Below are 17,599 nucleotides of genomic sequence, written 5' to 3'. Positions count from 1 at the left end.
CGCTCGTTAGCAGCGATCGCAGTAGTGATAGCAGCGATGCTATCATCAGCATAACAGCAGCAACTTCAGCGTTTGCTTAAGGCAATGTTGGTAGTATTTATACCTGGAAGATGCCTTGTTTGACGTAAGTTTTTGGACATAAGACGTCAATAAAGATGTCACTAGGAAGTGATCGTCTATCAGTGCTCATTGAGTTCTATTACTAATCAAAACATAGCAAGCGGGGCTTTCCCAGGTTGCTGAGTTTTTATCTTGTTGAAGAACTCGGAGTGTTAATCTAGGAATCTTAGATAGTAACTTCTGCTATGTCATTGCACTAATTAGCTGCAAAGGAAGTTGGAGAGGAAGCAATTCTGAAATGTGGCTCTGTTTGTGTGAGGCCAGAGACGAGTTTCTGAATATTGCATTTGATCGGTTATGCCAATATAGGGGTATAAGGGGATTATAGCCATATAGGGGCATAAGGTCACAGTATCGATCAGGGTCCTAGATTAGAACGCAACACGCACAGCTCAAGGAGGGCGGCTGCGTCTTCAGGATAACCACTATCGTGGCCACATCTGACTCAGGTGGGAATGTTCCTGTCTCCGACACATGACGGAAGAGGTCCAGCAAATGGGGGGGCCAAGATATCCCGAAAGGCCTCATAGTACTCCTGATAGTACCTATCGGGACCAGGCATTTTACCGGGGTGTAAGAGCGAGATGGGGTCCAGGATTTCCTCCAGTGTGAACGGTCGGTCCAGAGCTTCTGCAGTCTCCTGAGAGAGAAAAGGCAATCGGGTACCAGTCCTGTCCAGCAAATCAGCCAGAGGAGCGCCCGGGGGACGAGCAGTGTAGAAGTTCGCGTAGAAGGTAGTGAAAGTCTGCGCGATGGCCGCGGACGTCACTTGGAGGGCCCCAGTGCTCGAACGGACCTCAGGAATAATACGGTTGACTTTGGGATAGGACACAAGGTTGTGGAGGAGCTTACCGTTCTTCTCCCCCCACTCATAAACGTGAGCAACCGACGAGCACCAGAGCATCTTAACTGATTCCAGCTACTGCCAGTTGCCAGGAGGAATCCCCTTGATCGCCAGGGAGTTGAGCAGCTTCTAGCTGCTCCGCCCTGGGATTCCGGCTGTGCAAGCTGGGTCGTCTGCTCCGATCGCTTTGCATGGACCAACCCTCTGGCCACTCCTCGGACAACGGCCTTGCCAGCCCCCGTCGAGGGAACCGAGCCCGCATTAGTGGAAAAATAGTGACGCAGCTCCTGACCAAGTGACTCCACTAATCCGAGTCCTGCAAGAATCAGGCGTTAAGTCATCTAGTTGCTGGTGGACCCGTCGGAGGAAATCCTAGCCGGAGGGAGACGGGAGAGTGGTCCGAGATCACCTGGGCACATTCGCGGCTCCAGAAACCCGCTGGCAGTCTGTGGCCGGCATCAGGAGAAGGTCAATTCGGGAATGAGTATGGTGGGCTGCCGACGTGTGGGTGTACTGTTCCCCACGGCGGATCCAAACCCACCACAGGTCGCAGAGACCCAGGGCCGAGGACCAGCTTGATAGGATCCTAGCGGAGGTGACACGGGCCTCGGACGGGGTCCCCGTCGTAGCATGTAGGGGCTGCAGAACGGCGTTGAAATCTCCCCCAACCACTGTAAGTCCCTGCGGGAGGGAGGAGATCACTTGTGTAAGATGGCGAAGTGTCGATGGCAGGAGTGCCGGGGGAATGTAAAGGCTTAGGAGGCTCAAGGAGCGTCCTTCTATGGTACCCGAGACTACCACATAGCGGCCCTGTACATCTGTCTCGGCTTTAGCCAGGGTAAAGGGAAGGCCTTTCCTAAGTAAAATAGCTACCCCCCGGGAGCCCTGTGTGAAGCCAGAGTGCCAGACCCTGTCGAAACCGAAACGAGCTAGGAAGTTGCATTGTGTACCTAGGAGGTGCGTCTCTTGGAGGAAGAGAATGTCCAGTGTGTGGTGGTGAGCAGCGCTGAGGACAGCCGTACGCTTGATGGGGTCAAAAAGGCCATTAACATTCCAGGAAAGGATGTGGATAGGTCTAGTGAGAGTGTGCGTCATCGGAGGAAATGGAATGTGGAGGGACGGATATCTACATGGGATCACGCCCAGCCGGATGAGGGTACCCACCCAAATGCAGGCTCAGAAAAGGGGCCATGGAAATTGGTGATCTGCTCGTCAACTGTGAAAGCCAAGGGAGGAGGAAGCACGACTGCCAACGGCCGCCTCCAATGCAGCCCGTATGCGGCCAAAAATAACAAACTGGTGGAAGATGTGATCTGCGTGTCAGCTGTGGACCTATCTACGAGACATAGCTACCAAGGAAAACTGCAACCAGCGGCCCGTAGGTGGCTAAACAAAACAAACTGTCTAGGAACAGCGGTTCCCCGTTCCTCCCAACTCCCCCCTACACTTCTGAAGTGGAAGCATCTGTCACCCCAAAACCCCAACAACTAACTACCCCACCAAGAGGTGATTCGCTACTCTAAAACGATTAGCAACAGTCAACCAGGAGCATGGCTGAGGTGGACCCCCCTTCATGTATATGGATACATGCCCACAGTAGCAAAACATGGAGTGGATAACAAGAAGTCACAGAATGGTACAGATTCAGGATGGCAATGAGGAGGTAATCCCTGGCCGGGCCATCCAGAGGAGCCGGGGAGGAGCCCCGTCTGCAGGGCCGGGGACGGCCTGCTACATCAGGCCTCGAAGGGTGGAGTGGAGGTAGGCAACCCGCAAAACTGATCAGACCCCTTCCTCCCCACCAGAGCCACGGATCACAGGGCTTCCAGACAGGTCCGAGTCCGACATGGTCCTCCGTCGAGTGATGACTGATCGTGGGACGCTACCCATGTCGATAAGTGAAGACACCAGGGCAGGGGAAGAGGCCCTCTGGCTCGAGGTCTGAAACGGGGAGTGTCGGTACAGTGCCCCCTACGACTAAGTGTCTTTCCCCCACCCCTCCCCCCACCCCACCCCCGCTCCCCCTCCCCGGCAGTTGCCATCTTCTTCTGGATCCAGTTCGGCGCCGCTGCACCTTGGGTGTCTCCTGGCTGGGTTGGATCGCTGTTTTCCGGACAGGGGAGGGGGCCGTAAGGTAGGAGGGGCCGTTCCTCCGTAAGCCAGGTCCATGCCGCCTGTGGGGTGTCAAAGAAGAAGGTCTTGTGCTGGAAAAACACCTTAAGGCGAGCCGGGAAAAGGAGTCCATAGCGGAGGCCCATGGCCCTGAGTTTCTGTTTGACCTCGTCGTAAGACCGACGTTGAGTTTGCACCTCTCAAGAGTAATCCTAAAAGACCATAATTTTGGAGTTTTGGAAGTGCAGTGGACCTAGCGCCCTGGCGGCCTCCAGGTTTGCGTCCCTGTCTCGGAAGTTAAAGATACGGAGGATAATGGGGGGAGCGGGAGCTCCAGTAGAGGTTTTGGGAAAGATTAACATATTAACAACATTACAATGTATTGCAGTTAAATGTATGCACTTCTATTAAACCAACAACCTATACCTGCCTATCTGAAACTGTAACTAACAAAACGTCTACAACTGAACCTTAAACTACCTGCCTACCCTTTTCCTGCCTATGTTCCTAACTTACAACGCTAACCATAAACTTCTGCCAACCCTGGCCAACTTTTCAAACGCTGCCACCCAGAAAAAAGGGGTGGGGGTAACCACTAACCCTTTTTTCTGCCTCCTCCATCTGGTTTACTCCAATGACCTTCTGCCCGTATGCCTCTGCACATTTAACGTTCTGGCCAAAACTTCCCTGACTTCCAGAATATATAGGTCCATTCCTGTTCTTGAAAGGTGTACACAATCACCCCTAAAGAATTCCACAGCATCAAAACGGGAGATTTAGTGGAATGGGAGCCGCGCCGAAGGTGAACCCGAACACTCACCGAAGACACGAGCAGCTGGGAGCAGAGACGGCGCCAAACAAGCAGGAAACAATGAAAACAGAGTTACAGAGGCAATGCAAAGTCAACTCCAAGAGACTAAAAAAGTGGTAGGAGATTGGTGCACGGACCAGGCGCCCTCAGAACATGTATGACATTTGATCTTGGTCCTTAACTGCATCAAGGTAAGAGCATGACACGAGCAGGAAACAAAGAAATCCCATGTGTGTTTGAAAACTTTAGCCATCAACTGAGGGTGAGCAGTGGTCATCAGTTTCTTCTGCCCCATGGAGGTTTGAATGATGTGGGTGGTAGGATGGGGGGGGCTGGGGGCTTTCCCTGTTGTGGTTTTCTGTAACAGGGGAAGAGCTTGTAACCCTCTAACCTAATTTGTGCAACTCAAAGATATGTATGTAGCTGATTTATGAAACCTAAACCAAATAAAAAGTAATAGAGACTGAGAATGCGAGAGGAGTACATGGTGGCATACTAGTGTAGGTAGGGGCAGAGTACTAGAGTAAAAGTGGTGTGCTAACCTGCTTTTCACAAGCAAGTAAGTTACCAAGGATAAATGGGTATTCACGGAGAAGGCTAGGGTTGTGCTTTTTGAAGAGTTTGTTTAGCTGTTTCCTGAAGGAAAGTATGGCTTAGCAGATCTCAACGGGGATGATTATTCATACACTTGATCATTACTGAAGAAATCCTGATGTCTTGTTTTCTCCTTCTTGCACCTTGTGGTCTGATGATGCTACTTGTTTTATGTGACCACCCGTCCCATCCTCCAGGTAGGGTGGGATGCTAGAGTTTGTAGATGATGCAAGATATCTTGAATGTAATGAATGCAGAATCAGGGTACTGGAGCAGCTCTTTGAGACTTAGTTCGAGTCTTTGTCGAGCTGAATTTTCTGAGACCTTTGATGAGGCGAGCTGCAATATGTAAGATACTCTTCAGCAAGGTCAAAATGGGCTTGGGGGTCCTGCCAGAGAGAGCATTGCCACAGGTGAGGTTGGACAGACCTAATGCTTCAACAGTTGTTTTGAGTAGGGGTTCTGGTAAGAAGGGGTTTCTTTTGGAGAGGAGAGTCTGCTGACGCAGTCAAACGTTTGTGTGATGTGAATCCTGAAGCTGACGGAGTCAATGTTGAAACAGAGGGACTTTGCACAATCAATAAGCCTAGTTTAATTTTTGCTAGCATCTAAAAGTAATATTTTGGAACCAAACCTAAACATTTCTTTGAGGCTTTCATTAACTTCCAACAGGCTGTAAAACACCCATAAGTCCTACTACCAAGATTTCCCGGTGCTTATGAGTTTAAAGTTCCAAAACTTACATAAAACTCCTGGGGTGATGTTCATAAGGTCTCAGACTTTTCAAAAACATGTCTTTCATGGGGCTGCTAAAGTTCTGCAGGCCCCCCAACTTAACCTTTGATGGTACCCAACCATAATGGGGCCCCCAAGATGCAGAAGAATATATGTAAGTTAGCATGCGTAGGACATTATGGGGTGTATCAGGCTGACTTTAAACACAGATCTTTTTTATTTTGGATGAGTACCTCAAGCCGACCAGGGGCACCCATAACTGCAAAGGCTGTTATGGGTATGGGGGAGCCCAAAGGCCCACGCAATCCTGCGGGCTCTCTCACAGCATTCCTCTGTTGGTGCAGTGTGGGAGCCCGCAACACGTCTCTGTTCTGTTGGCTGGGAGTATATTCCCAGCTTACACCAGCAGCAGAAGCCATGTGCAGTCTTTTGCCCTTGAAGTATGCAAGCAGGAAGGCAAGAGGCCGGAATGATCATTTCTTCGAGGAACTGGCAGAGGGGAAGGAGGCAGCAACACACCCTGCTGGTGGTTATCCTTCCTTTTAGTGCCCAGGGAGATGGGATCCTCAAAACGTCTGTATTGGTGCTGGCCTCCAGGACTTTGGGTCACAGGGGCCAGAAAGAGCCTCTAGGGAGAGAGACCCAGACAATCCTCTTCCCCATTTGATCAAGACAAATTTGTTTCTATTAACCCCTGGGGGGAGTCTGATGAAGATTGGGAAGAGAGCCATGTGATAGTTTGTGTTTTTCTTCACAAAGGGCAGAACTTTCAACAGGCATATCTCTGGCTCTGTAGGGCTGATTTTCCTTGTATTTGGCTTATCTTGCTCATGGTGGTCAACCGTAGCCACCAGGGGCATTGTGTTTAGACCTTCTGGCCTCTAAATAGGCACTTTCCATGGAGAGCTGGGTTTCCTGGCCTTCTTGTTGCAGATCTGTTCTCCGTCTTGCTCCTGGTGCTATTCTCCTGCTATTGTGGGCATCTTATGCAGCACCTCCACAACTAGTCAGCCAAACACACTCCTTACCACAGTCTCCGGACCCCATGGCAGTTGAGTCCAGGGCCAGTCCATAGAAGTCCAAGGGCAGCCATCTAGTGACCCAGCAGTAGGTTCTTTCCCCCATCTGGTTCTCAGGGGGCATAAGGTGGCCAGCATTACTGGTACTTGAGAGACCGTCTTAGTTCTGGGGTCAGCTAGAGTCAAAGGCCTTAGAGCATCCTTGCAGAGCTCTAGGTGGCTTCTCCTTCCAGCTGGAAATCCCTTCGCTGTTGTCACTCCCAGGTCTAGGATCCTCTAAGCTGTCCCTTATGCAAGGTTTTTTAAGTGTGGGTGGAAATATTTAGGGGCCAGGTTCCCCTGGCCAATCTGAGGATGCCACATCATCTTTCCACCCCTAGCTCAACCCTCCTGCACAACAACCTCTCGTCCTCCGCATTGTTTCTCTCTTGTTTTCTGTTCACTGTTGTCCTTTGCTTTCCCCCACCTTCTGCCCTCCATTGTTGTTTGCTTTCTTTTGCCCTCCATGCCTGTTATGCTTTTGCCCCTGCCCTCCATGCCTATTCTGCGTTTGCCGCCACAGTGTGCTCTTTAGTTTGCTTCTCTCCCTGTTCCATCTTTGTTGCTTCCCATGCCCTCCTTTTGCTTCCCCACCCTGTCCTCTGTGACCCAGCCCTCTGTATTGTTTCACCCCACTTGCTGTCTCTTTACTGTGATTCTCCCTTAATGCTTGACTCCCAGCGATATTGAAGATATTTGTTCTGCTTCGCCAGGGAGCAAATGACCTGTACAACTTTTGGATTAATTTCACTGGGGAACAAACACTACTACTCCATTTCTAAAGGGCATTGTGGCAACAAGATCCCCGGAACCTACAATCATCGCTTGGAGTGTCATAGTGGATGAGGTCAGCCTTCCTCTTTCCTTCACTGAAGTGCACTACTCCCTCCTCTGACACGTACCGCCAGCTGTGCTCCTGCTTACCCAGCGCAGCTGCAGAGTGTATGCCGCATAGGAGCCAAGTGGTTGGTTCTTCTTTCTGCTCCACAAGTTTTAGATTTGGATCCAAGTACACCACAGATTAACAACATACAATTTTTTAGCTCTTGCCAACAAGACAGGTTTGGGTTGTCTGTAGGCAAAAGCCATTTGTGGACCACAGTGCTTTAAATGAGATGAAAAAGGTGTTAAAGTCCTCCAGAAGAGATGTTGCTAAGTAATTAAGGATGCTGCCTAAAACATGTGAACTACAATACTGTGCATTACACAGCATGCTGCCTGTTTGGGAGTTTTCTCCTATTGCATCCAGACATATCACACAACAAACATATGCTTAAAAAACAGGCAAGACCTATTGGCTTTGTGGGTGCTTGTTAGGGCTTTGATATAAATGAGGACCAACAATGGTATTGCCCATCACTTTGTGGGCACTGGAGACTGGCCAAGTATTGAATGAGCATATAATCTGAACACTGTTATGACCCACTGATTCACACAGCCTTCAGTCTCAACTCTCAATCGTGCCTCCTTATGAACACCATCCCACAACTCACCCAACACCTAAATATTACTCAGCTCACGTACATTATAAGCCTCGGAAAACCAATAGCTCAGTCTTCTCCAGCTGAGGCAAAAAAATTAAAAAGGTGTGATGAATTGCCTGCCCACATTATTTTGTTGGCATGCACATGCATGCCTATGAAATGGCATGGACACCATGTTTTTTTTATTTACTAACCTGAGAGAGAATGGTAAATAAAAAAAAATATGCAAAACTAAAGTAGTGCAAAAGTACGTTTTTATAGTGGAGAGGCAACAATGTGTTGCCCTTCCACTCTAAAATATATATATATATATATATATATATATATATAATCATTTACTTTTTTTTTATTAAAGGGCCAAGTGGGGGTGGGGAATGGGTAGTGGCTAGGGGTGGGAAGCAATGTGGAGTGGGTGAAGGAGAGGAGGAAGAGAAAAACAGATGGTGGGAGAAAAGAACACCAGGGGAAAAGCAGCACAGGGAAGTTTGGTGTGGGGAAGCCCCTATGAAACAATGGGGTAACCCAGTGAAGTCAGAGGACCTGGGTATTTGTCGGTACAAAATACAAGTGGTCCTAGACTAACGTCACATTGGTTTGAAGTTGTAGCAATTAATGGCTGAGAAGATATATATATATATATATATATATATTCAATTCAATAGAGACTTTATTTCGGTTATATTTCAAACCATAAAAGTACACATATAAAATACATTGAACATTTCATATTTAAAATCCCAAATACAAAGGTACATATTGTGCGTATTTCATTAATGAGTAAGTAGGCGAAATCAACAATAAAGTGCTATTAATACTGGATTTTACAACATGATACAAGGTCATTCCATAAAAAAAGCTCATCATCCTTCAAAGGTGTAAAATCACTGATCCAGGCACTTTCTCAATTTGACAGTTAATTTTAAAAATTCTAAAACAGGTCACTGTGCAAAAGCTGTAAATACATAAGTGCTGGTCTTATTTGATTAAAATTTAGTTTCTTTAAAAGAGCAACAAGGTAACGTCTGCGTGGGTATTCATAAAACCTACATAAAAATATAAAATGCAGCATATCCTGTGGAGACTTCCCGTCGCAGCCACAGGGAGCAGCAGTTTTATTAAAAATATCAGACTTGGGTCTAATTAAAAGATGATGAAAAATATTAAACCTGAACCTCGTCAGCAAAAATTTCTCGTGAGAAGTGAAGGTGCATGTTAAATATAATTCCATGGTGTCACAGGTTTTTAACATAACATATTTCCTAATGTTAGGTTTCATGAGTTCCTCCTCTTCTCTTTGGGCCCTCCTGTTCATATAAAAAGCCCGCTTAATTGCTGCCACATCTCCCTTTACAATCCCACAGTGGTTTTCAAACAGATTCAAACATCCAAGCCTCAAAAAACAAGATTTCAGGTATTTTAACCAGGGCACACACATTGAGTTGTCCTGAGACACAAGGTCTTTCACAATCAGGTGGGTAAGCGGAATATCTTTATTTAGCCACAATTTTACCCAGCATGTAAGTGGTCTTAGCGCAAATATATCAGATAGGTACTGAGTCCCCAGTTCTTCGTGTACTGCTAAGTTCGATGTGCTGGCTGGAACACAGAGGAGACGTTTTAGAAAATTGTTTTCAGTAACCTGTAACTGTTCACCACTTACATAGCCCCATAGCTCACTACCATATACTGCAGTCGCTATCGATTTGGCATTATAGAGTTTCATCATTGCATTATTTGGCTTCTTTCCCAGTTTTGTAGCAAAATTAAAGATAGAGGCATTTACCCTTGTCATTTCCCCTTTCTTTCTTGCTACATGAGGGCCCCAGCTGAGCTCTGTGTCAAATAAGACACCAAGATATGAAAATGTTTGAGTGATGGGGATCAGAGCATCATCAAGTTTAAAAATAAAATTCTTTTTCGGTTGTTGGCCAACATGCATTATATATGATTTAGAATTGTTGACCAATAGGTCTCTATTTGTCATAAAGATACTGAAAGCATTCAAAAGTGCCTGGAGACCCTTTTCCGTTATAGAAATTAAAACCGCATCATCTGCGTATAAAAGTACAGGAATACCCCGCCTGCCAACTCTAGGGCAGTCTGATTTTACCTCCTGAAGTGCAGCATCTAAGTCATTGATATAAAAATTGAAAAGAAATGGGGCCAGGATGCAACCTTGACGCACTCCCTTTTTAATGTTAAAATTACCAGTGGTTTTCCCATTTGTTGAATACCTAACATTTGCACTGGTATTACTGTGCAAGTCCACCAAAAAGTCCACGATCCCTGTGTCCACACCTTTCTCCCGCATGGTCTGCCACAGCCTTCCCCTGTTGACACAGTCGAAGGCCGATGACAGATCCATGAAGGCAAGTTGGACGGCTCCCTTCTGCACAACAGTATATTTACTCAATATAAAGAAGAGGTTGAGGCAACTGGTTATGGTGGAACAGCCACTACAGAAGCCATATTGGGAGATGGACATGATGTTATTATCAGACGTCCAGCTTGATATACGCTGCAGTAAGATCCTCCCCATAATTTTGACCATGGAATCTATTAATGAAATCGGACGATAACCGAGGGGGCTGCCCTTGTCACCTTTCTTAAACACAGGGACAATTGTTGATAAACCCCAGGACAAGGAGCAGCCCACTATAGCAGCTGCATTAAATACAGAAACCAAAATAAGTGCCCAAAAACCTGTATCTGATTTATAAAGATCCAGTGGGATTCCATCTGGTCCAGGGGCCTTCCTAGCTGTAAGTCCTTCTATGGCATCCATTACCTCGCTTATATCAAGTTTAAGTGTGCCTCCCCTAGCATAGGGTAAAACATCAAATATTACAGGGTCCGCTGAGTGATACAATTTTTTAAAATGAAGTTCCCACTCCTCCTTGGTTATGCAGCATTCTAGTCCATCACCCGGGTCTTCTACCAGGAACGGTCTTTTAACTAATGCCCAGAATTTAGTACTACAATTTAAAGTGGAGGGGTCAAGTATTTCATCCCAAGCCTCTTTTCTTAAAAACTCCTTACGGGATGCAATAACAGACTTGTATTCTTTCCGACACAGTTTTACACCCTCCTGATTTCTCGGGGTGACTGGCAGAGCTAACCTGAGATTAAGTGCAGCTTTGGTACAATCGTGGTTAAACCACCTAGGACCCCCTTTCACCAAGTTCTTTGCGGGGGCCGTCATAAGTTCTGACACCTTCTCCGACAAGTTTTGATAGGCAATAAGGACCTGCCTGGGATCACTCCCCTCGTGTGTGTACATTTCTTAATATCCTCAGTACATTTATCCACAATATTTTTGTAGAGAAGATCTGGGGTAACCATCGACCACTTAAGTCGCCGCCTCCCATCTGTTGTACACAGCCTGCCTGAGCTACAGTTATGATTACCCTTGTTAACCCAAGGTCCCTTCAGACGAATTATTAGAGGGTTATGGTCACTGAATTCACTTTGCTCAATACTGAACGAATCCAGAAAAGTCTGCATTGTCAGTGAGACTAACATATTATCAATAAAAGTGCCCCTGCCATGCCCTTTGAAAGTAGGAATATCAAAACATTTTGATGGGTCCCTGAGTGTCATAGCCAGTGAGAGGTCAAAGTTGTTCATTAAGTCATTACAAAGTTTCCCATCAACTGTATGTTCCATGTGTAGACCTCCCAGGCGCTCACAACACAAGTCTGTTAAACATTTTTTAAGTGGATCACCGCAAGGATGCACATTAAAATCTCCCATGATCATAAGATTGTGACCGAAATCTTTCATAGAAGTAGAAATAAAAGAATTCAATAGTGATATTTGATTGAAGCCTGCACTATCATTAGTTGCATTATAAAAATTCCCCAAACCAGCCCGACAGTTTTCTCCATTTAAAATTAAGCCCATCACTCCAGAATACTGTGATTCAATTCTGCGCATTTTACAAGGGACTAGAATAGAAACAAAAATCACAAGTCCCCCCTTTGATCTACCCCTCACAGATATATATATATATATATATATATATATATATCAAATAAGGCACGAACAGTATTACCAAAACATAAATTTCAATTACAAGGCCACTAGGGTAGTGATTGAAAACCCAGTTTAATCAATCTGTGAGGAAATGCTCACCGATGTAATCCCGTGGGTCGATAACTTACAACGGACTACACAAACGATAACACCCAATCCGGATCCATGCCGTCTTTTCCTCTCATTACAGAGAGAAGGAAATCTTAGCCCGGAAGTGGATGACGGTAACCCCGGAAATGGTCTACGGGAACCAATGAAAACCGAGCACGGAGGAGGGTTTAGGAGAGAAGAAGAAGACCGGAAGAGGACGCCGGGCGAGAGGACGCGAGGAGAAACTCCATACCGGAGTCGAGAGGACTACGAAGAGAAGACCGAGGAGAGAGAAACCCAGGACGAGGAAGCAGACGAGCCTTGGGCTGAGGAGTGGTGGATTCCACCGGAGGATGCTGAAGAGCGGCCGCGGACTCAGGAGAGTTTGCGGCAGGAGTCGGTGAGTTAAGGGTTTTCACTTATTACACGTGAGGTTAACGGGTGGTTTCTGTAAGAGTGGCGGGTGGCAGTTAGTGTAAACGTTTTTACTATTCTGCACAGAGAACCGCTTTCAACCTTGAACCGTTCGTCATACCTGTTAAAGATGGTGTTTTGTGAACCTTTTTGCTGCTAAATGAGTAGAGGTGATTTCATATGCTTAAGTAATTTGAAGTTAATCTCATAGGAGAAATCCTGCCTATTGAAACATTGTCGTATGAATTGCATTTACGTAGACAACTGTCTTAGAAACTAATCACTCCATAAGAAGGGACACTATTGTTCTTAAGTGAGGGAACCTTACTATACTTTTGATTTATTTATTCATGAGTCCCTATGCCTCACCCTTTCTTAGTTTAAAACCACAACCCATTTTCCTAAGCACAACTGTGGTGCGGTGACGGGTTAGATTCCCTGTTATAGGGTAAACTAGTGTTCTGACGACTCCCTATCTTTCCTCTTTTTATGAGCCTCCGGGGGACACCCTTCGATTCCGAAGACGACGAGCCAGGACCATTGCCAGGATCCGAAGAGGACTCTCAAGAGGAAGACTACTGTGACGCCCGAACATCTGTTTCACCTGATCCTACCCTTGTACAAAATAAACCGATACCTGTTCGAAAATTTATTCAGCCTCCTCGCCTGTATATTAGACCCGCGCTCCCACAAGTGGTGTCAGAAGTGGGATCTGAAGGCGCCATGGAGGCCGCACTTGCTAAAATGGCGGAAAATCAAGAACACCTGGGAAAAGTGATGGAGCGTTTCCTGACTGTCGTGGAAGAAGATCGAGGCAAAATACAGCAAGTACTTTCCGGACAAGGCCAAACTCATGATACCGCCTTGACTAAGCTAACGGAGGCACTTGGACAACAGAGAGGTCCTACGACCCTTCCCTCAGTAGTGCTACAAAGATATGTAAGTGGAGAAGATCCTGATTTCTTTTTCAACAATTTTGAAAGGATGGCCACAGCAGCATCATGGCCACCTGACAAATGGGCACAATATTTAGGACCTTTATTATCAGGAGACTTACAAGCAGCATATCAAGCTGCGACAGTACAAGCGGGAGTAACTTATCCTGACATCAAGAAATGTATTATGGAGCGACTAGGTGTTGATGATGAGTCGTATAGACTTAAAGTCAGACAAATGAAGGAAGGACCACAAGAAACACCGAGAGCATTGTACTTCCGAGTTAAGGATATGGCCGACAGGTGGCTAAAACCTGCCACCACCGACAAAGATGGTATCATGGCTAAAATGTATCTCGAACAGTATTTAACGTCCCTACATCCACCTATTCAAAAATGGGTACGCCAACAAGCTAATCTTACTCTAGAGACAGCAGTAGAGATAGCCAGTGCTTTTAGTAGGGCACAAGATTTACAGAAAGGTAAGGAGGACTATCATGGACGAGTAGGTGGTCAGATACCTCATAGGGCTCCTCGACCACCGATGGTTAAAAAACCAGAGCCCATATCCATTGTTCCAGGAACTCCTGTTTTCCGAGCCCCTATGGGACCCCAATGTTTCCAGTGTGGGGGTATGGGACATATAGCGAGATTTTGTCCACAAAGAGAAAAAGAGGAACCCATGGAAATTGGAGTTGTTCGAAATTATTATTGTTCCCCGTCGGAAAAGAGGCAACCTCCTTATCATTGTACGGTGTCAGTAAATGGACGACCAGTGACTGCTTTGGCTGATACAGGGTGTCTACACAGTGTCGTACGTCCACAAGACCTAGGGCCTAATATCGGTCCAATTGATGGGGCAGTTGCAATAAGATGTGTTCATGGGGATACTAAACCTTATCCTACTGCGCAGGTACAGATTCAACACGCTGGTGATACTGGCACCACCCTTACCATGGGATTGATCCCTAAGTTACCCGAACAAGCAATTCTAGGGAATGATTATCCCAAATTGTCACAATTGTTAAAGGACAAACCTGACGTTACCAACGATTGGTTGGCCAATGCCCCATTTGCCCAAGATGAGGAGAAAGAATGGCCACCATCAAAGGAACGTAAAAGTAAAAGACAGAGGAAGGCAGAGAAGAACAGGTCACAAAGTGTGTTTCCAGTCTTTCAAGATGAAAACCCATGGGAAACTGATAGAAGTTTTCATGCAGCACAACATGAAGATCCGGTCTTACAAGAAGCTTGGAATCAGGCCTTACTGGATGAAGACCCTCAACACGTAGGTCCATATTTTTTCACGAAAAACGGGCTATTATACCGGAAGGGAAACCCAAATCAGAAAGCTCAACTCTTGGTTCCAGGACCCTTTAGAGATAAGGTATTATATTTAGCCCATAGCCATCTTCTTGGGGGTCATTTTGGGGCTGAGAAAACTGAAAAACAGATCCTAGAACTCTTTTATTGGCCCGGAATTTACCAACAGGTGAAAAGATACTGTAGAGAGTGTCCCGTTTGTCAGAGGAATAGTAGATATCATCCACCACGAGTTCCCCTTCGACCACTTTCAATAATTGATGAACCTTTCCAGAGAGTAGGGATGGATATAATAGGGCCTTTGCTTCCCTCCCGGAGTGGCTGTCGATATATACTTGTGATTGTAGATTATGCCACGAGATTTCCTGAGGCCATACCTCTACGGAGGCCGGATGCAACTAACATTGCTAAAGCGATGATCACAGTATTTTCTAGAGTCGGATTCCCAAAAGAAATCTTGTCTGACCAGGGAACCCCCTTTGTGTCACGACTGATGAAACAAGTGTGTACACAGTTAGGAGTCAAACAAATCCGTACCTCGGCTTATCATCCCCAAACGGATGGATTAGTCGAGAGATATAATGCCACCATAAAAAGTACCCTAAAAAAACTTCTTGCTTTGGAATCCCGGAAGTGGGAAGACATGCTGCCTTTGGCTTTGTTTGCCATCAGGTGCAAGGAACAGAAAAGTACAGGATACTCACCTTTTGAGTTGCTGTATGGTCATAAACCACGTACTTTACTGGAGATGGCACAGGAAAGATGGGAAAATGAACCCCATGACACTAAACCCATCACTGAATATGTGTCGAATCTACGTACACACCTAGGTCAGATCAGGACCATTGTTAAGAATAATCTAGAAGAAGTTCAAGAGTCACAAAAGAAACAGTACGATAAGGGTACAAAAGAAAGGTCTTTTAAGGTAGGAGACTCGGTACTACTCATGATGTCTTCCTCTGATCATAAGCTATTGGGCCAGTGGCAAGGCCCATATACCGTAATTGATCAGGTTACCCCTGTCACATACAGGATCGAGTTAGATCCAGTAAAACACACATCTCAGGTATATCACATCAACTTACTTAAAAAATGGGAAGGACCCGTCCCAACCACTGTGAGTATGGTTCAGAATGCATCTGCTCCATTTGAACAATGTATAGATCCCGGGTTGCCAGACCATTTAAAAAATTGTCTAACCCAGATGTTAAAACCGATCGAAGATACCTTTTCCACCACGCCAGGTAGAACCACCTTTCTTGAACATGCGATAAAGACTGCTCCAGGAAAGAAGGTCAGACTTCGGCCTTATCGCATTCCCGAAGCTCGGAGGCAAACGATACGGGAGGAAGTCCAAAAAATGTTAGAAATGGACATTATAGAACCTTCCGTAAGTGAGTGGAATTCCCCAATAGTTTTGGTGCCAAAACCAGATGGGTCAGTGCGGTTTTGCATTGACTTCAGGGAAGTTAACAAGATTTCAGAGTTCGATACCTATCCCCTTCCACGGGTTGACGAAATGATAGAAAGGATAGGCCAAGCCAAATATATCAGCACACTCGATTTGTGTAAAGGCTACTGGCAAATACCCTTAAGAGCAGAAGACCGAGAAAAAACTGCATTTTCCACTCCTGATGGATTATATCAGTTTAAAGTTTTACCCTTCGGGTTGCATGGGGCGCCAGCAACTTTTCAGAGGGCTATGAATATCATTCTCAGGCCCTATGAAACATATGCTGGTGCTTACATAGATGATATAATCATTTATAGTGATACTTGGGAACAACATCTCAGTCACCTTTCGAATGTGATACAAGCACTGGGTCAGTATGGCTTAAAAATCAACCCCGCAAAAAGCTATCTGGCCGCCCAAAATGTTAAATATTTGGGATACTTGTTGGGGGATGGTGTAATTAGACCACAAGCTTCCAAACTGGCAGCCATTTCACAAATCCCTTTACCCGCACAAAAAAAGATTTACGTGCCTTTCTGGGATTATTAGGATACTACCGAAGATTTATTCCACAGTTTTCCCAGACGGCTGCTCCTTTAACTGACTTATTGCAGAAACATTGCAAAACAGAAGAGCAGTTACAACATCCTTCCGTAGAGGTGGTACAAGCATTTGAAACCCTGAAACAGGCTTTGACATCCGATTCGGTGCTAACCAGTCCAGATTACACCCGTCCATTTGTATTACAAACGGATGCTTCAGATCAAGGACTTGGGGCTGTTCTATCCCAAGAAACGTCCCAGGGTGAGAAGCCCATATTATACATTAGTCGGAAACTGTTTCCCCGTGAGAAAAATTATGCCACCATAGAAAAAGAAGCATTAGCCATAAAATGGGCGATAGAAACTTTAAGATACTATCTAGAAGGCAGAGAGTTTACTTTGTACACCGATCATGCCCCTCTAGAATGGTTAGCCAAAAACAAGGGCCATAATGAACGAGTACTTCGATGGTTCCTGTCACTACAACCTTATCGGTTTCGAACCAAACACAGGAAAGGAAGCGAACAAGGAAATGCGGACTACTTATCTAGATTTCCTCAAGACACAACCCCGAGTAGAAGGACAGCAAGGGAAAGGGGATGTGAGGAAATGCTCATCGATGTAATCCCGTGGGTCGATAACTTACAACGGACTACACAAACGATAACACCCAATCCGGATCCATGCCGTCTTTTCCTCTCATTACAGAGAGACGGAAATCTTAGCCCGGAAGTGGATGACGGTAACCCCGGGAATGGTCTACGGGAACCAATGAAAATCGAGCACGGAGGAGGGTTTAGGAGAGAAGAAGAAGACCGGAAGAGGACGCCGGGCGAGAGGACGCGAGGAGAAACTCCATACCGGAGTCGAGAGGACTACGAAGAGAAGACCGAGGAGAGAGAAACCCAGGACGAGGAAGCAGACGAGCCTTGGACTGAGGAGTGGTGGATTCCACCGGAGGATGCTGAAGAGCGGCCGCGGACTCAGGAGAGTTTGCGGCAGGAGTCGGTGAGTTAAGGGTTTTCACTTATTACACGTGAGGTTAACGG

The sequence above is a fragment of the Lissotriton vulgaris genome, chromosome 6, assembly GCF_964263255.1.
Source record: "Lissotriton vulgaris chromosome 6, aLisVul1.2, whole genome shotgun sequence".
Lineage (NCBI taxonomy): Eukaryota > Metazoa > Chordata > Amphibia > Caudata > Salamandridae > Lissotriton > Lissotriton vulgaris.
Note: the sequence above shows the minus strand (reverse complement) of the source record.